The sequence below is a fragment of the Salvelinus alpinus genome, chromosome 28 (assembly GCF_045679555.1).
Source record: "Salvelinus alpinus chromosome 28, SLU_Salpinus.1, whole genome shotgun sequence".
In the NCBI taxonomy this organism is placed as follows: domain Eukaryota; kingdom Metazoa; phylum Chordata; class Actinopteri; order Salmoniformes; family Salmonidae; genus Salvelinus; species Salvelinus alpinus.
In genome coordinates, this window is record NC_092113.1 from 8893743 (window position 1) to 8910398 (window position 16656).

The 16656-nt window shown below is 44.4% G+C and overlaps 1 pseudogene; it reads left to right on the forward strand.

Annotated features, from left to right (window-relative positions):
• The first annotated feature begins 9217 nt into the window (after positions 1–9217).
• LOC139557127 (DNA primase small subunit-like) lies at positions 9218–16537 on the forward strand (annotated as a pseudogene).
• The last annotated feature ends 119 nt before the right edge of the window (positions 16538–16656 follow it).

Consider the following 16656-nt stretch of genomic DNA (forward strand, 5'->3'; position numbering starts at 1 on the left):
TGCTGTCTGTCTCTCTGTCTGAGGGGAGGAAAGTCCCACATCACCTCTTTAAAACACCACTCCCATTTCCTCACAATGCCACCCCCTCCATCCTCCTTTCAAAACTATAAACCATTGTTTTTGGCAAAACAGAGCATGCCTATTTTTTTGGAGGTCCTGTCAAGTAAACAGGCTGTGGCAATTCTTACATTTACATTTTAGTAATTTAGCAGATGCTCTTTTCCAAAGTGATTTACAGGAGCAATTATGGTTAAGTGCATTGCTTAAGGGCACATCAAAATATTTTTCTCCTAATCCGCTCATGGATTTAAACCAGCAAACTTTCGGTTACTGGCCCAACACATTCATAATTTATACATACTGTGTGTGTTCTTTTAACCCATAAAAATCACACCCCCCTAAAAATAACTTTGCCCACCCCAGACCTTTATGGGCGGCAGGTAGCCTAGCTGTTAGAGCGTTGGTCCAGCAACAGAAAGGTTGCTGGTTTGAATACCCGAACCGACAAGCTGAAATAAATCGGTCTATGTGCTCTTGAGCATGGCACGTAAACCTAATTTCTTCCAGGGGTGCCGTACTATTATGGGTGTCCCTGTAAAACAACACATTACACTGCACCTATCCGGTGTACATGACAATCAAACATATTTGTTTCCTTGTTTTTATGCAGAAGTCTACTTTTAACAATTGCCACAATTTTTTTTACTAAAACACATTTGTACGAGGAACATTGCAGATGCAAAGTTTGGTAACAGAATGACAGTAAATGCTCCCTCGGATTTTTGGGACCACGTCAAATATCTACTCCGAATTAAGATTCAAAGATGACTGAAGAAAGAATTGGGTGTCAGCTATGATATGACACCATGAGTTTGAAAAAATCACTTTTGGTTATCGAACTACAGTGTGTGAAGTGGATGGTAAAAGAATGACATCATGGGTCCTTGATCTGTACTATACAGAAATGCATAATTATGAATGTCATTCTCTTCACGGTGATGTATCCTGAATAGGTACACAAAGGTAGAAATATGTAATATCCACCTTTGCATGTTTGGGTATTATTAAAAAAACTGGCTATTATTCTAACGAGCTCTGCCATCAAACAAGACCACATTTGGTTGGTCCAGACCGGACCTAATCTGTACCAATCATAGACATCTATATTTCACAAGTTTAAACATCACAGTACAGCACCGTAGACCACAGTACAGTACAGAACAGTAGAATTCAGTACAGTACAATAGAGCATAGTACAGTACAGTAGAGTACAGTCAAGTAAAGTAGAGCAGAGTATAGTTCAGTACAATAGAGTACAGAAGCAATTAAAACCTGTTATGAATAAAACAACAAGTCTATTAGCATGACGTTAGATTAGTACAGAAGAGTAGAGTACAGTAAAGTAAAGGGAAGTAGAGTATAGTTCAGTACACTACAATACAACACAGTCGAGTACAGCACAGTCAAGTACAGTAGTAGAGTATATTACATTATACTGTACTCTACTCATGTGTCATCTACTGTACTGTACTGAACTCTACTCCATTGTACTGAACTATATTCTACTCTAATTTCTTTACTATAATTTACTGTGCTCTACTGTACTGTACTGTACTCTACTGTGCTGTGCTCTACTGTGCTGTGCTCTACTGTACTGAGCTCTACTGTACTGTGTTCTACTGTACTGTACTGAACTCTACTGTACTGTGCTCTACTGTACTTTACTGAACTCTAATGTACTGTGCTCTACTGTACTGTACTCTACTGTGCTGTGCTCTACTGTACTGTACTGAACTGTACTGTACTCTACTGTGCTCTACTGTACTGTGCTCTACTGTACTGTACTCTACTGTGCTCTACTGTACTGTGCTCTACTGTGCTCTACTGTACTGTACTCTACTGTGGTCTACTGTAATGTACTCTACTGTGGTCTACTGTACTGTGCTCTACTGTACTGTACTGTACTCTACTGTGCCCTACTGTACTGTGCTCTACTGTGCTCTACTGTACTCTACTGTGGTCTACTGTACTGTACTCTACTGTGCTCTACTGTACTGTGCTCTACTGTGCTCTACTGTACTGTACTCTACTGTGGTCTACTGTAATGTACTCTACTGTGCTCTACTGAAATTGAAAACTGAAAATCATTCCTGAAAGAAGCTAGCTAGCTAACAAGGAGTGTCTAGTTGGCAGAAGAGAAGAAGGGACAAAGAAGGGACAAAGTGGGACAAAATAAGGACAGAAGAAAAGGGAAAGGGGACATTAAGGTGAAGCAGTCCTCTAAAGACACAAAAGACAATAATACAAGAAACAACACTTCTATTGCCTCTCCCTCTACGATACGCACTTCCGGTTTGGTTTGGAGCGAGTAGTTGCATTCCGCTTTGCTCCACAGGTAGTATTACAGGTAGTATTACATTTCATTTCATTACAGTACAACAGTTTGATTTGTTTGATCTTAGCTGGCTACATAGCCGTCTTTGTATCCAAGATAATTGTGTAGTCTAGAGTAATTGTCGAGGTTACCTAGCCAGTTAGAGGTTACCTAGCCAGCTACACTTTCAAACAAAGTCAACAACGCAGCCACTGCTAGCTAGCCTATTTCACCAGCCAGCAGTACTATATCATTTTAGTCAATAAGATTTTTTGCAACGTAAGCTTAACTTTCTGAACATTCGAGACGTGTAGTCCACTTGTCATTCCAATCTCCTTTGCATTAGCGTAGCCTCTTCTGTAGCCTGTCAACTATGTGTCTGTCTATCCCTGTTCTCTCCTCTCTGCACAGACCATACAAACGCTTCACACCGCGTGGCCGCTGCTACTCTAACCTGGTGGTCCCAGCGCGCACGACCCACGTGGAGTTCCAGGTCTCAGGCAGCCTCTGGAACTGCCGATCTGCGGCCAACGAGGCAGAGTTCATCTCAGCCTATGCTTCCCTCCAGTCCCTCGACTTCTTGGCACTGACGGAAACATGGATTACCACTGATAACACTGCTACTCCTACTGCTCTCTCCTCGTCTGCCCACGTGTTCTCGCACACCCCGAGAGTTTCTGGTCAGCGGGGTGGTGGCACTGGGATCCTCATCTCTCCCAAGTGGACATTCTCTCTTTCTCCCCTGACCCATCTGTCTATCGCCTCCTTTGAATTCCATGCTGTCACAGTTACCAGCCCTTTCAAGCTTAACATCCTTATCATTTATCGCCCTCCAGGTTCCCTTGGAGAGTTCATCAATGAGCTTGAGGCCCTGATAAGTTCCTTTCCTGAGGATGGCTCACCTCTCACAGTTCTGGGTGACTTTAACCTCCCCACGTCTACCTTTGACTCATTCCTCTCTGCCTCCTTCTTTCCAGTCCTCTCCTCTTTTGACCTCACCCTCTCACCTTCCCCCCCTACTCACAAGGCAGGCAATACGCTTGACCTCATCTTTACTAGATGCTGTTCTTCCACTAATCTCATTGCAACTCCCCTCCAAGTCTCCGACCACTACCTTGTATCCTTTTCCCTCTCGCTCTCATCCAACACTTCCCACACTGCCCCTACTCGGATGGTATCGCGCCGTCCCAACCTTCGCTCTCTCTCCCCCGCTACTCTCTCCTCTTCCATCCTATCATCTCTTCCCTCTGCTCAAACCTTCTCCAACCTATCTCCTGATTCTGCCTCCTCAACCCTCCTCTCCTCCCTTTCTGCATCCTTTGACTCTCTATGTCCCCTATCCTCCAGGCCGGCTCGGTCCTCCCCTCCTGCTCCGTGGCTCGACGACTCATTGCGAGCTCACAGAACAGGGCTCCGGGCAGCCGAGCGGAAATGGAGGAAAACTCGCCTCCCTGCGGACCTGGCATCCTTTCACTCCCTCCTCTCTACATTCTCCTCTTCTGTCTCTGCTGCTAAAGCCAATTTCTACCACTCTAAATTCCAAGCATCTGCCTCTAACCCTAGGAAGCTCTTTGCCACCTTCTCCTCCCTCCTGAATCCTCCTCCCCCTCCTCCCCCCTCCTCCCTCTCTGCTGATGACTTCGTCAACCATTTTGAAAAGAAGGTCGACGACATCCGATCCTCGTTTGCTAAGTCAAACGACACCGCTGGTTCTGCTCACACTGCCCTACCCTGTGCTTTGACCTCTTTCTCCCCTCTCTCTCCAGATGAAATCTCGCGTCTTGTGACGGCCGGCCGCCCAACAACCTGCCCGCTTGACCCTATCCCCTCCTCTCTTCTCCAGACCATTTCCGGAGACCTTCTCCCTTACCTCACCTCGCTCATCAACTCATCCTTGACCGCTGGCTACGTCCCTTCCGTCTTCAAGAGAGCGAGAGTTGCACCCCTTCTGAAAAAACCTACACTCGATCCCTCCGATGTCAACAACTACAGACCAGTATCCCTTCTTTCTTTTCTCTCCAAAACTCTTGAACGTGCCGTCCTTGGCCAGCTCTCCTGCTATCTCTCTCAGAATGACCTTCTTGATCCAAATCAGTCAGGTTTCAAGACTAGTCATTCAACTGAGACTGCTCTTCTCTGTGTCACGGAGGCGCTCCGCACTGCTAAAGCTAACTCTCTCTCCTCTGCTCTCATCCTTCTAGACCTATCGGCTGCCTTTGATACTGTGAACCATCAGATCCTCCTCTCCACCCTCTCCGAGCTGGGCATCTCCGGCGCGGCCCACGCTTGGATTGCGTCCTACCTGACAGGTCGCTCCTACCAGGTGGCGTGGCGAGAATCTGTCTCCGCACCACGTGCTCTCACCACTGGTGTCCCCCAGGGCTCTGTTCTAGGCCCTCTCCTATTCTCGCTATACACCAAGTCACTTGGCTCTGTCATATCCTCACATGGTCTCTCCTATCATTGCTATGCAGACGACACACAATTAATCTTCTCCTTTCCCCCCTCTGATAACCAGGTGGTGAATCGCATCTCTGCATGTCTGGCAGACATATCAGTGTGGATGACGGATCACCACCTCAAGCTGAACCTCGGCAAGACGGAGCTGCTCTTCCTCCCGGGGAAGGACTGCCCGTTCCATGATCTCGCCATCACGGTTGACAACTCCATTGTGTCCTCCTCCCAGAGTGCTAAGAACCTTGGCGTGATCCTGGACAACACCCTGTCGTTCTCAACTAACATCAAGGCGGTGACCCGTTCCTGTAGGTTCATGCTCTACAACATTCGCAGAGTACGACCCTGCCTCACGCAGGAAGCGGCGCAGGTCCTAATCCAGGCACTTGTCATCTCCCGTCTGGATTACTGCAACTCGCTGTTGGCTGGGCTCCCTGCCTGTGCCATTAAACCCCTACAACTCATCCAGAACGCCGCAGCCCGTCTGGTGTTCAACTTTCCCAAGTTCTCTCACGTCACCCCGCTCCTCCGCTCTCTCCACTGGCTTCCAGTTGAAGCTCGCATCCGCTACAAGACCATGGTGCTTGCCTACGGAGCTGTGAGGGGAACGGCACCTCCGTACCTTCAGGCTCTGATCAGGCCCTACACCCAAACAAGGGCACTGCGTTCATCCACCTCTGGCCTGCTCGCCTCCCTACCTCTGAGGAAGTACAGTTCCCGCTCAGCCCAGTCAAAACTGTTCGCTTCTCTGGCACCCCAATGGTGGAACAAACTCCCTCACGACGCCAGGTCAGCGGAGTCAATCACCACCTTCCGGAGACACCTGAAACCCCACCTCTTTAAGGAATACCTAGGATAGGATAAAGTAATCCTTCTAACCCCCCCCCCTTAAAAGAGTTAGATGCACTATTGTAAAGTGGTTGTTCCACTGGATATCATAAGGTGAATGCACCAATTTGTAAGTCGCTCTGGATAAGAGCGTCTGCTAAATGACTTAAATGTAAATGTACTGTACTGTACTGAACTGTACTCTACTGTGCTCTACTGTGCTGTGCTCTACTTGTACTGTACTCTACTGTGCTCTACTGTGGTCTACTGTAATGTACTCTACTGTGGTCTACTGTACTGTGCTCTATTGCAGCTGTGGTTTCTGACTACTATGATTTCCCAATGTAGACAATTCAATTGCAGTCAAATCAAATCAAAATTTTATTTGTCACATGCGCCGAATACAACAGATACAACAACCTTACCGTGAAAGGGGTCTTATGGCTTGAGGGTAGAAGCTGTTAAGAAGCCTTTTGGACGGTACCGCTTACCGTGCGGTAGCAGAGAGAACAGTCTATGACTAGGGTGGCTGGAGTCTTTGACAATTTCTAGGGCCTTCCTCTGACACCGCCTGGTATAGAGGTCCTGGATGGCAGGAAGCTTGGCCTAGTGATGTACTGTGCCGTATTCACTACCCTCTGTAGTGCCTTGCGGTCGGAGGCAGAGCAGTTGCCATACCAGGCGGTGATGCAACCAGTTAGGATGCTCTCGATGGTGCAGCTGTAAAACGTTTTGAGGATCTGAAGACCCATGCCAAATCTTTTTAGTCTCCTGAGAGGTAATAGGCATTGTCGTGCCTTCTTCACGACTGTCTTGGTGTATTTGGACCATGATAGTTTGTTGGTGATGTGGACACCAACGAACTTGAAGCTCTCAACCTGCTCCACTACAGCCCCATCGATGAGAATGGGGGCGTGCTCGCCCCTTCTTTTTCTGTAGTCCACGATCATCTCCTTTGTCTTGATCACGTTGAGGGAGAGGTTGTTGTCCTGGCACCACACTTCCAGGTCTCTGACCTCCTCCCTATAGGCTGTCTCATCGTTGTCGGTGATCAGGCCTACCACCGTTGTGTCGTCGGCAAACATAATGATGGTTTTGGAGTCATGCTTGGCCACGCAGTCATGGGTGAACAGGGAGTACAGGAGGGGACTAAGCACATACCCCTGAAGGGCCCCCGTGTTGAGAATCAGCATGGCAGATGTGTTGTTGCCTACCCTTACAACCTGGGGGCGGCCCATCAGGAAGTCCAGGATCCAGTTGCAGAGAGAGGCGTTTAGTCCAAGGGTCCTTAGCTTATTGATGAGCCTTGAGGGCACTGTGGTGTTGAACGCTGAGCTGTAGTCAATGAATTGCATTCTCACATAGGTGTTCCTTTTGTCCAGGTGGGAAAGGGCAGTGTTGAGTGCAATAGAGATTGTGTCATCTGTGGATCTGTTGGGGCAGTATGCAAATTGGAGTGGGTCTAGGGTTTCTGGGATGATGATGTTGATGTGAGCCATGACCAGCCTTTCAAAGCACTTCATGGCTACAGACGTGAGTGCTACGGGTTGGTCGTCATGTTGTGTAGCCATAGACACTGTTATTCTGTACTCGACACTGTTATTATGTTATTTATTCTGGCTCAAAGCAGCTTTCTGAATGACTGGAGTCATGAAATAGTTTGCTATGGAACTGTGCAACATTGTATGGTAACATCGTGTACTGTACACTATGTGACATGTGCCCTCTCTCTCCCACTCTCTCTTTCTTTTTCCCTTTCTCTCGCTTTTTCCCACTCTCTTATCCCTTTCATACGCAGACCAAAATCCCACTATTTTACCATGCCTGCTTTTTTATACCAGCTTTTTGGTATATCTGAAAGGGCTAGGGGGTAAAAAAACAAGGAAAAATAAAAGCCACCTAAAGACCTAGCCATGATTCCTGCATTTTCACAGACCCTGTAAGCAAAATACAGGAATCAGGTCTGTGTTAATGGTTCTCTGCTTTTTTGCAGGTAAAACCAATAACACTTATATTGTTTAACACCTCCCTAATTTGAAATGCAAACAGACCCCATGGTTTTACAACACCCCCCAACTCCCACCCCTCCCAATTAGCCAGGTTCTACTCACTGATGTGTGTAAAAGGGGTATACCTGCAAGAAAGTGGTAAATAAGGTGCTGTTTTAAAGGGGGTTATATAAATATTGCCTTATATATATTTTTTTTACAGGTAATATACCACATATTCTGTCTGAAATGGGTATCTCTGTCTGATTCCATCTGGTTGTAAAGATCCTCCTAGATGTTCTAGAAGATAACCTTCAACACAAGTTCACTTTCTCACATGGATTCCATAGACCTGCACAGCTCTGACGCATCAAAGGTGGGAAAGGTGCAGTAATGGGAAATCAACCAAGGTCCACTTCTAAGACAGCCTAGGTAGAATGGCTGTTCCAGAGCAGCAGTGCTCGAACAGAAGCACACTCACAGTAGAGGAGAGAGCACTCAACGCTGCAGAGTAGAGAGGGATGGACAGTAAGTGGAACAAGTCTGTGTTGTGATGTGATAACTCAACTCTCACTCAGCCGCTCTCAACCTTCAGCACATCAGCCCCACTTCAGTCAGGTGCAGTCTACGACATGTACACCTGAAGGACAACATACTCAAGGTATAGAAAACAAACATGATCCACGCTCACACGCACGAGCACAGCAACAGTGCATGAAGGGCTATAGATAAGGGAGTAAAAGTTACTTGGCTTGGTTCAGAATGCAGATGCCTGTTGGGTTCTGAGGAACCCCTGAGAAACACGAGTCATTCTGGTAACAGGGGGACATCTACCCAATCGATCTCCTCTGTGGAGAAACTGCAGTGTGGTGGGCATGGAGGAGGGGGGGTGTACAGAGGGTAATCCTGCAGGGAGAGATTATCTGATGTTGCATCGCCATCTGATGGTCATTGAGGAAAAATGCAATCCAGCACCACTTAGGCCTGTGTCAATGCCAATGCACAGCAGTAGACTACCATCAATAGCACCGTTTTATAAACAGAAAGTAATCTATCAATCCAGAGCATATTAAAGTGAATTGTGCATCTGTCAATCCACGCAGAGTTAAATACAACTGAAGTCACTTTGCGCCATATGTGGGCTCCCAAGTGGTGCAGTGGTCTAAGGCACTGCATCTCAGTGCTAGAGGCGTCACCTCTGACACCCTGGTTCGAATCCAGGCTGTATCACAACTGATTGGGAGTCCCATATGGGCGGTGCGCATCGTCTGGGTTTGGCCGGTGTAGGCTGTCTTTACTTACATGTCCTTCACCAACAATATAGTTTATTAAGAAAATACAAAAAAAAAAAGTAAGAGATAAGAATAACAAATAATTAAAGAGCAGCAGTAAATAACAATTGCGGGGCTATTTACCGGTTCAGTGTCACAAATGAGCAGTCAATGAAACACATGCCAAAAAAATGTACTTTGACATTTTGGAAAGCTCTCAATTTGAGCTGCTGTGAATGACCACTGAACAGACTACAAATGCTTAGCTAACATATCCCATCAGCCTGTTCTGTGATGTTTCCGGAAATTCCGGTCTAATTTCAGCGTTTAACGCGCGCTCAAACGTCAGTGAAACAACTGCAGTTGTACAGTCTCATCTATCTGTGAGGTTATCAAAATTTTTTAAAATATATTTGCATACTAGCTTAAGAAATGTCAGCTGCTGATTATGACCAGGCCTCTCTACTACCGCCGACTTTTCCCTTTCTCTCAATATTACCGGTGGCTGAACCATGGAGGAGGTGAGTAACGTTAGTTAGCTAGCTAACGTTAGCCTGCTATTTAACTTGAATCTGGGTTTATAGAAGAAGTTGAATATGGCGATTCTCCAAGCCCAGGAAGCAGCCATTCAATTTACCATTCACCAGCTTTTCAAGCTTAATAATGTCAAAATTCGATACTTACCAAAGAATGGCGTTTTGCTCAGCAACTATCGTCACTACTGACGTGACCGGTAAGTTATGAACTGTATTTCCAAAAAAGGTCTAAATAAAAAGATGCATGTATCAGAAAAATGGAAATAAACAAAGTATTGTTTTTGACCAAGTGAGCATGCATCTTCCGCAATTAATCATTACTGCCATGCACTGGTCGGCTGCACTTGGTAAAATAAACTATACTTAGATTCACCAAAAACTGTTGTATTCTTCACACAACACACTAAGACATTATCCAATTCAACTATCTTTTGTGGGTCGTTCCACTTAAAAAAAAAACACAAGAAAGAGGGTTTTGACACCAACCATCTCTGCTTCTCCTAAAATAATTTCTGTAGTTAGAAACTCATGATTAGCATTAATGCAACATTCTTTTGTTTTAATATAATTTGATCTCTGAGAAATTAAGCTAATTGATTACACCAAAATTGGCTGTTTCAATTTATAGGATTCAATAAATGTACTACCCAGCAACCGACATGGACAACTTCTTTCTAACAGTGAGTTAGCCACCTACGGACCCGCGCTGCAATCTCTCCCTAACAACGAGTATATAGTATCAGTTCTCTGTCTGACAAGTAGTATCGAGCTGAGTATTGTTTTCTTCATCCTATGTAATGTATTCCCAGTGAATTTGGTGGTTTCTTCCCCGTAAAGAGAAATTATTCATTGAAGCTGTTAGGTTTATGTCTTGTCCTACATCCAGATATTACCCTGTTCTGATCACTAGATGGTGTTGTTCCATTGCCCCCCCCCATATGTTAAAAATTACATTGATTTCCCTACCCTGTAAGCAGTTTATGGACAAGATATGACAGTAACCCATGCTTTGGTTTTGTTTACGAGGACACTGTAAAGTCCATAAAGCCTCTGAAGAGTATGAATCCTTAGCAACTGAGTCTCTGTAAAATAAATTATCAATGGCAACTTCAGGTTTTTCGGGAATACTTTGAAAAATAACTTGACACTATTAATCAAGTCGGATCTGCTGACTAGGAGCACTCCTAACAAAAAATTGCCAAAACTTGTAAATGATGGTTATGAAATAAACCAAAAAGTGTTTCTTACAAGTGTAGCAGGTTGTGAACTCTGCAAACAACGTTTCCACTCCGAGAATGAGAAAGGTAAATTACTGTAATTAATACATACATTAACAGAAATTTATGTAACCAAATTATGCGGTATTGCCACGTGCTCTGCCCAAATAGAGCTTGTAGTCCTAAACCCAAAATGAGTTACCTTGTTCGTTCAGCCATTCCTACGAAGAAAGAATAGGGTTTTGGATTAAATGCCAAAAATAAAGTTTGAGGTTAACACAGGCTTTGACGATTTTATACGTTCTATTACTTAAAAAAAAAACATAGTTACAGGGGAGAAGAGGGATGAATGAGCTAATTGGAAGCTGGGGATGATTAGGTGGCCATGATGGTATGAGGGCCAGATTGGGAATTTAGCCAAGACACCAGGGTTAACACTCTTACTCTTACGATAAGTGCCATGGGATCTTTATTGACTACAGAGAGTCAGGACACCTGTTTAACGTCCCATCCAAAAGACAGGACCCTACAGGGGGCAATGTCCCCAATCACTGTCCTGGGGCATTGGAATATTTGTTTTTAGACCGGAGGAAAGAGTGTCTCCTACTGGCCCTCCAACAACACTTCCAGCAGCATCTGGTCTCCCATCCAGGGACTGACCAGGACCAACCCTGCTTAGCTTCAGAGGGAATTATGAAGCTTTAATGTGTTGTTTTTTTAATTACATAAATGTTTCAAAATTCAGTGACATTAGCTAATGAAGATTCTTAGAACAAAATGTATAACATCTCTTAAGCTTGTTTACCACAGACCATATTTTCTGTGTTTTATTCAAAAACCCTACAAAAAATCAATTAAATTCCCCGTAGGCTTTTTCCCAATGAACCAATGGCAGAGTTAGTGCCTACAACAATATGCCATTACTATTGCTCTCTATTGCAGGGTTTCCAGATAGCCTATGCACTTGTGATTTGAAACAATCCACAGCTAATGATTCTTTGTGGCTAACTCGTGCTCTCTGGTGAAGTATTTTGAATGATTTGATCTTAGATTTTGTACAGACTTGAGTAAATATATACTTTTGGCAAATGTATTTCATTTTACTTTAAGCCTATTGAATGTGACACCTATTCAAAAAGTGGGTTACCTTCGCATGTTCGTCCAAAATAATTCCAACATCCGAATAGTGCGCCCAGCACCCGCCAATTCGCATGGCTGAAACTATATCACTGGAGAAAGCATCCGAGCCATACTCTTTTAGCCCAGACAGCATCAGATACATGGGCTACACATACTGAGACAGGGGAGTGCTATTTCGCTCGTTGGGCTGCTTTATCTGAGATTGATGCATATTTCTGTCGGTGTGGGTCTTGGTCAAATAAATTATCAATATTTAAATGTTTTATTTGGATGGGCAACTAAGGCCCGCCCATAACGTTGCCGCTGTATCTTACTCTAAATAAAAGGTTGGGGAAAAACATCATGCACTATACAAAAATAGACACATTTAGAAAGCCCATCCCACACACTCAGTCATAGATCAAATCCCTACAGGTTCAGACGTGTGGGGGCAGAACGTTCTTCGACAGGATTCCCTGCAAGGCCTCGGCTGTAAAAGGCATTTAGCCGCACCCAATTTTCTGATTTCTACTCTGTGCTGTGCCGTTTATGACCGTGTCCAAAGCTATAGCCATAATTGGTAGACGGTTCCGATTGGATAATCGCTGTTTGTATCACCGAGCAGTGAACCAAACTATTAAATCCAGTTTTTAGATGTTAACCCTGTCTCCCCAAATCAAAACCAAACAGATTCCATGTTGTTCTCACTTTGCGTGCACACCTGTCCCTGTTTAAAAACCTGTTTGTCTAGCTAATCCGCCTTGCAATATGGGCACGATGCTGCCCCAGATGGGAATGTAGAGGAAATGTGCACGCAAAGTCAGAACAAGACATTGCCAGCCAAATTACATTTTGATTTTGGGGGGGGTAAACTGCGATTCTCCGATTGGAATCTTCAACCGATCATAGATGTAGCTTCAGATGCGGAACACATGCTGCTAGCAGGTACAGTGATTGGACCATGAGTTATCTCAAACGTAGTCGCTATGGAATGCCCCTCTACTTTTTCTCATTCATTAAATAGAGGTCTAATATTGAACTACTTGCTAGCTAACCTTTTAAACACGAACCTCGGTGGCAGAGCTAAAACTTGTGTCCGAGGTCGGGTACAGGCTGCTGTTCAGCTGTAAGCAGCAGATTTTCGACCCACCTTTACTTGCCCGAAACTTTCTTTGTTCTCAATTCAAAGTCACCGGTGTCTTCTTAAAACCCTGCTCAACATGTTGTTGTTGCATGAGGCTTGGAGCTAAATTGATATCGGATGGGATTACGGAATCAGTTAACAAACTCAAAGAAATGGGCTACAGCAGCAAGATCTGTCTTATTTCTGAAGATATGGATGTTTTATCAAGCCCGACACGTTCAACAGTTGTTGATCATAACTAAGGTAAGTTTTCCTCTACTCACTTCTAATTGAAGCCTTTTGAAAACTTTAGTGGACACCCACCTGTCTCGATTAATGAGAGAAGATCAGAAGTGGACAAGATGGCAACAGTTTTAGCTCTGCCGCCGTTGTTCGTGTTTACAAGGCTAGTTGTTCACAACCAGTCAAGTTTTTAATGATGACAACTCATTTTGCAACCCCCCCCCCCCCCTCCTCAGTGACAAAAAACGACTTCCAAAATCGAGAGTTCTCCTTCACGTTGAAGAATGACATCTACGTACAGTATCAGTCGTTCAGCACGCAGAACGAGCTGGAGAAGAAGATGAACCCGTACAAGATTGACATTGGAGCCATCTACAGTCATAGGGTGGGGGTCCGTTACTCACCGTCTTTATCTGACCATCTGTTACACACATTCTTGCTTTCTTCTCCATCTGCCTAACTCAATCACTTGCCTCTGTCCCTCAAGTGTCCATTTTATAATTATTATTTTTTCATTCCTCTTCTTCTGCCACCCTCAGCCCAATCAGCATAACACAGTCAAGTCTGGATCCTTCCAGGCTCTTGAGAAGGAGCTGGTGTTTGATATTGATATGACCGACTATGATGATGTCAGAAGCTGTTGCAGGTACTTGGATCACAACCAGAAAGTGCATTTGTAGTTCCACCATCTTTACTGTTGTACAGATGTAAAGTATATTTGAATGTACAACAGACTAATTCAGGGACGGTGCCTTTTGACGTTTTGTTGGGGGGTGTGGGACTGTTGTCTTGTTTTCCAGTGCTGCAGACATCTGCAAAAAGTGCTGGACTCTGATGACTACTGCTATCCGTGTCCTGGACAGGGCCCTTCGAGGTGAGTCAAACCCACTATCCTGGCTTTGCAACCAACTGAGCGACAGAGGACCAGGATCTTTCTATCGGTAATTTTGGAACGTTATCTGAATGTGATTCATTTTCATTGTTACCTGTGTTTGTTGCCTTTTTTTCCCTGGGGTGCTCCAGATGACTTTGGTTTCCTGCACCGCCTGTGGGTGTACTCGGGCAGGAGAGGGGTGCATTGCTGGGTGTGTGACGAGGCTGCCCGGAAGCTCTCTGTGGCGGCGCGCTCCGCTGTGTCTGAGTACCTGAGTCTGGTCAAGGTAAGACCACCTCTCATTACATAACCCACACAAGGCTAAAAGAGGTTTACAACAATCAAGGGTTATACTCTTCTTGGATGTATTTTAATGGAGCAGTAGACTCAATCACAGGCAATATTTGCTAGTGGTGATCCGGGAGCACGAGCGTAAAGCGTAAAGAAATGCCTCGGTGATTACATCAGCACTGTAGAAAGGGTTTCACACTAAATTTAAGCAAACTTGCACTGTGTTCATGTAAATCAGTAGCCTGGTCATTTAATATTTGTTCTTTTTCTTCAGGGTGAAGAAGAGACGGTGAGGAAAGTAGTGCTGTCAGACCCAATTCATCCATTCATCAAGTAAGATTACGATGCACTTTAAAAGCCTTCCAAATGAGCTACAACCTTTTTTTTCACAAGTCACTGAGCCATACATGGCGTTATCCTTGTTAGACGCCGTGGGTTCTAATAGCTGAGAAAAGGACCATTAGTTTGAGGCGTTGTCTGACTATTAGAGGGCAGCGTCATGTTCAATCTTGAATGACGAGTTGACCTCTGACCCCTGTTTTTCCTCCTGAGAATCCCCGAGTGTGGTGGAGCAATACTTTCCCCAGTATGCTCTAGTAGGACAGGACATACTGGGCAGCAAAGAGGCTGCGGACAAAGTGCTGGCCCTCGTGCTGGAAGATATCCTTTTCCTCTGCCAATTTTTATTATATGACACAATATGAAATGTGACATGTCTACAGTACATGCATGGCTACACACACAGTGTTCCGTATGTTACAGTTTAGCAGGTTTTTGTGATAAAATGCCTATCCTTAACGGAAACCACATGTCAGAAAGGAGCTGCTGCAGTGCTTCCAGACTGAAAAGAAAACCCTAAGAAGCGCAGGTGTGTACTTAAGATTGTGGTCCAAAACAAACGTGTAGGTGGCCATGCCCACACAACAGTGAAGACTGACAAGCCTTGTTTATAACACAGTACATCAATGTGGTGATGTCGTAAGCGCATGCTTGGCTGCCATTAACAACTCTACTTTCTACCACCAGATGACTGCCAAGGGCCATTACTTTGAGAAGAAGATCATGCTGCAGTACTGTTACCCTCTGCTTGATGTGAACGTCAGTAAAGGAGTCAACCACTTGCTGAAGAGCCCCTTCAGCGTCCATCCCAAAACGGGTAAGGGAAAAACTAATGAAGTGCAAGAGTAATGGATGAAACGTGACCGACATTTAACCTAAATGTTGCCTGTGAGAGAAACGGTCAAAAGACGGTCTCATCCAACTGAAGGAGATACTCTTAGGATGTCATTAGCACAACAACACCTTTTCTCAATTATCCTTACTTCTCCAAAGGGCGGATCTCTGTTCCTATTGACCTGAGAGAACTGGATCGCTTTGACCCCTGTGATGTGCCCACTATCAGGTAAGCCCTCAGTCAATTTGTCATAATAAGAACTTTGTAAAGAGCAAAATGTATTCCCAAAGCCTTAAACACAAAGTTTGTATGTGTGGCGTCCCTAGGGTTCTTCTCAGTTGGTACTCACCGGTCCTGTTATTGTATCTCCCTGTAGTCTGATCTGTGAGGCGCTGGATCGGCCCAAGACAGCAGAGAAGGAAGAACCCAAGGAGAATGAGAGAGAGAAGCAGGAGAGCGACAGAAGAGAGGTATTCAAAAAAGACAAGTGCAATTAATCACAAAGAACCAAGGGATCTAATATTATTTTGTTCATTGCATGTTGATTTTACTAACAAAAACGTTCTGGTTCCATAGACTACAAACGAACAAGCTTGGGGAAGTATGTGAAACTGTTTGATCAATTCCTGGAAGGGATGGCTCGCTCAAGGAAAGGGGAACATCTTAAAAAGAGTGGTGGGTGTAATTTAAAGACCTTTGTGGAAGAATGTTAATATGAACATTCAGATCTAAAAGAGTTGATGATCATGGATTTTTTTTCTCAATTTCTTTTCACAGATCTTCAAAAGGACTTCTAGCCCTTAGCGGTATCCAACGGAATACTGTCTGATGCTGGGATTGGTACCTACATTGGTTGGCTAATCTTAAACCATCCCATCATATCAATTGTTTATAATCTGGCAGTTAAAGATGGAGAACACACATTACAGATGGTCTGTTTGAGAATTGTCATGCAAATATTTTACTATATCAACAATTAAAAAATCAGTTGTGCAAAACTTTTATATAGCCTATTGTATTCTAATTAAAATGACTTTATACTACAGTTTGTGTCAATCTATGTTGTGTGTCATGAGAGTCAAGGATAGAGCAGGCACAATCAAGTCACACAACATAACAGTACATGCCAGGGTATCAATGTAAAATCATAAGATCTTCACTTTT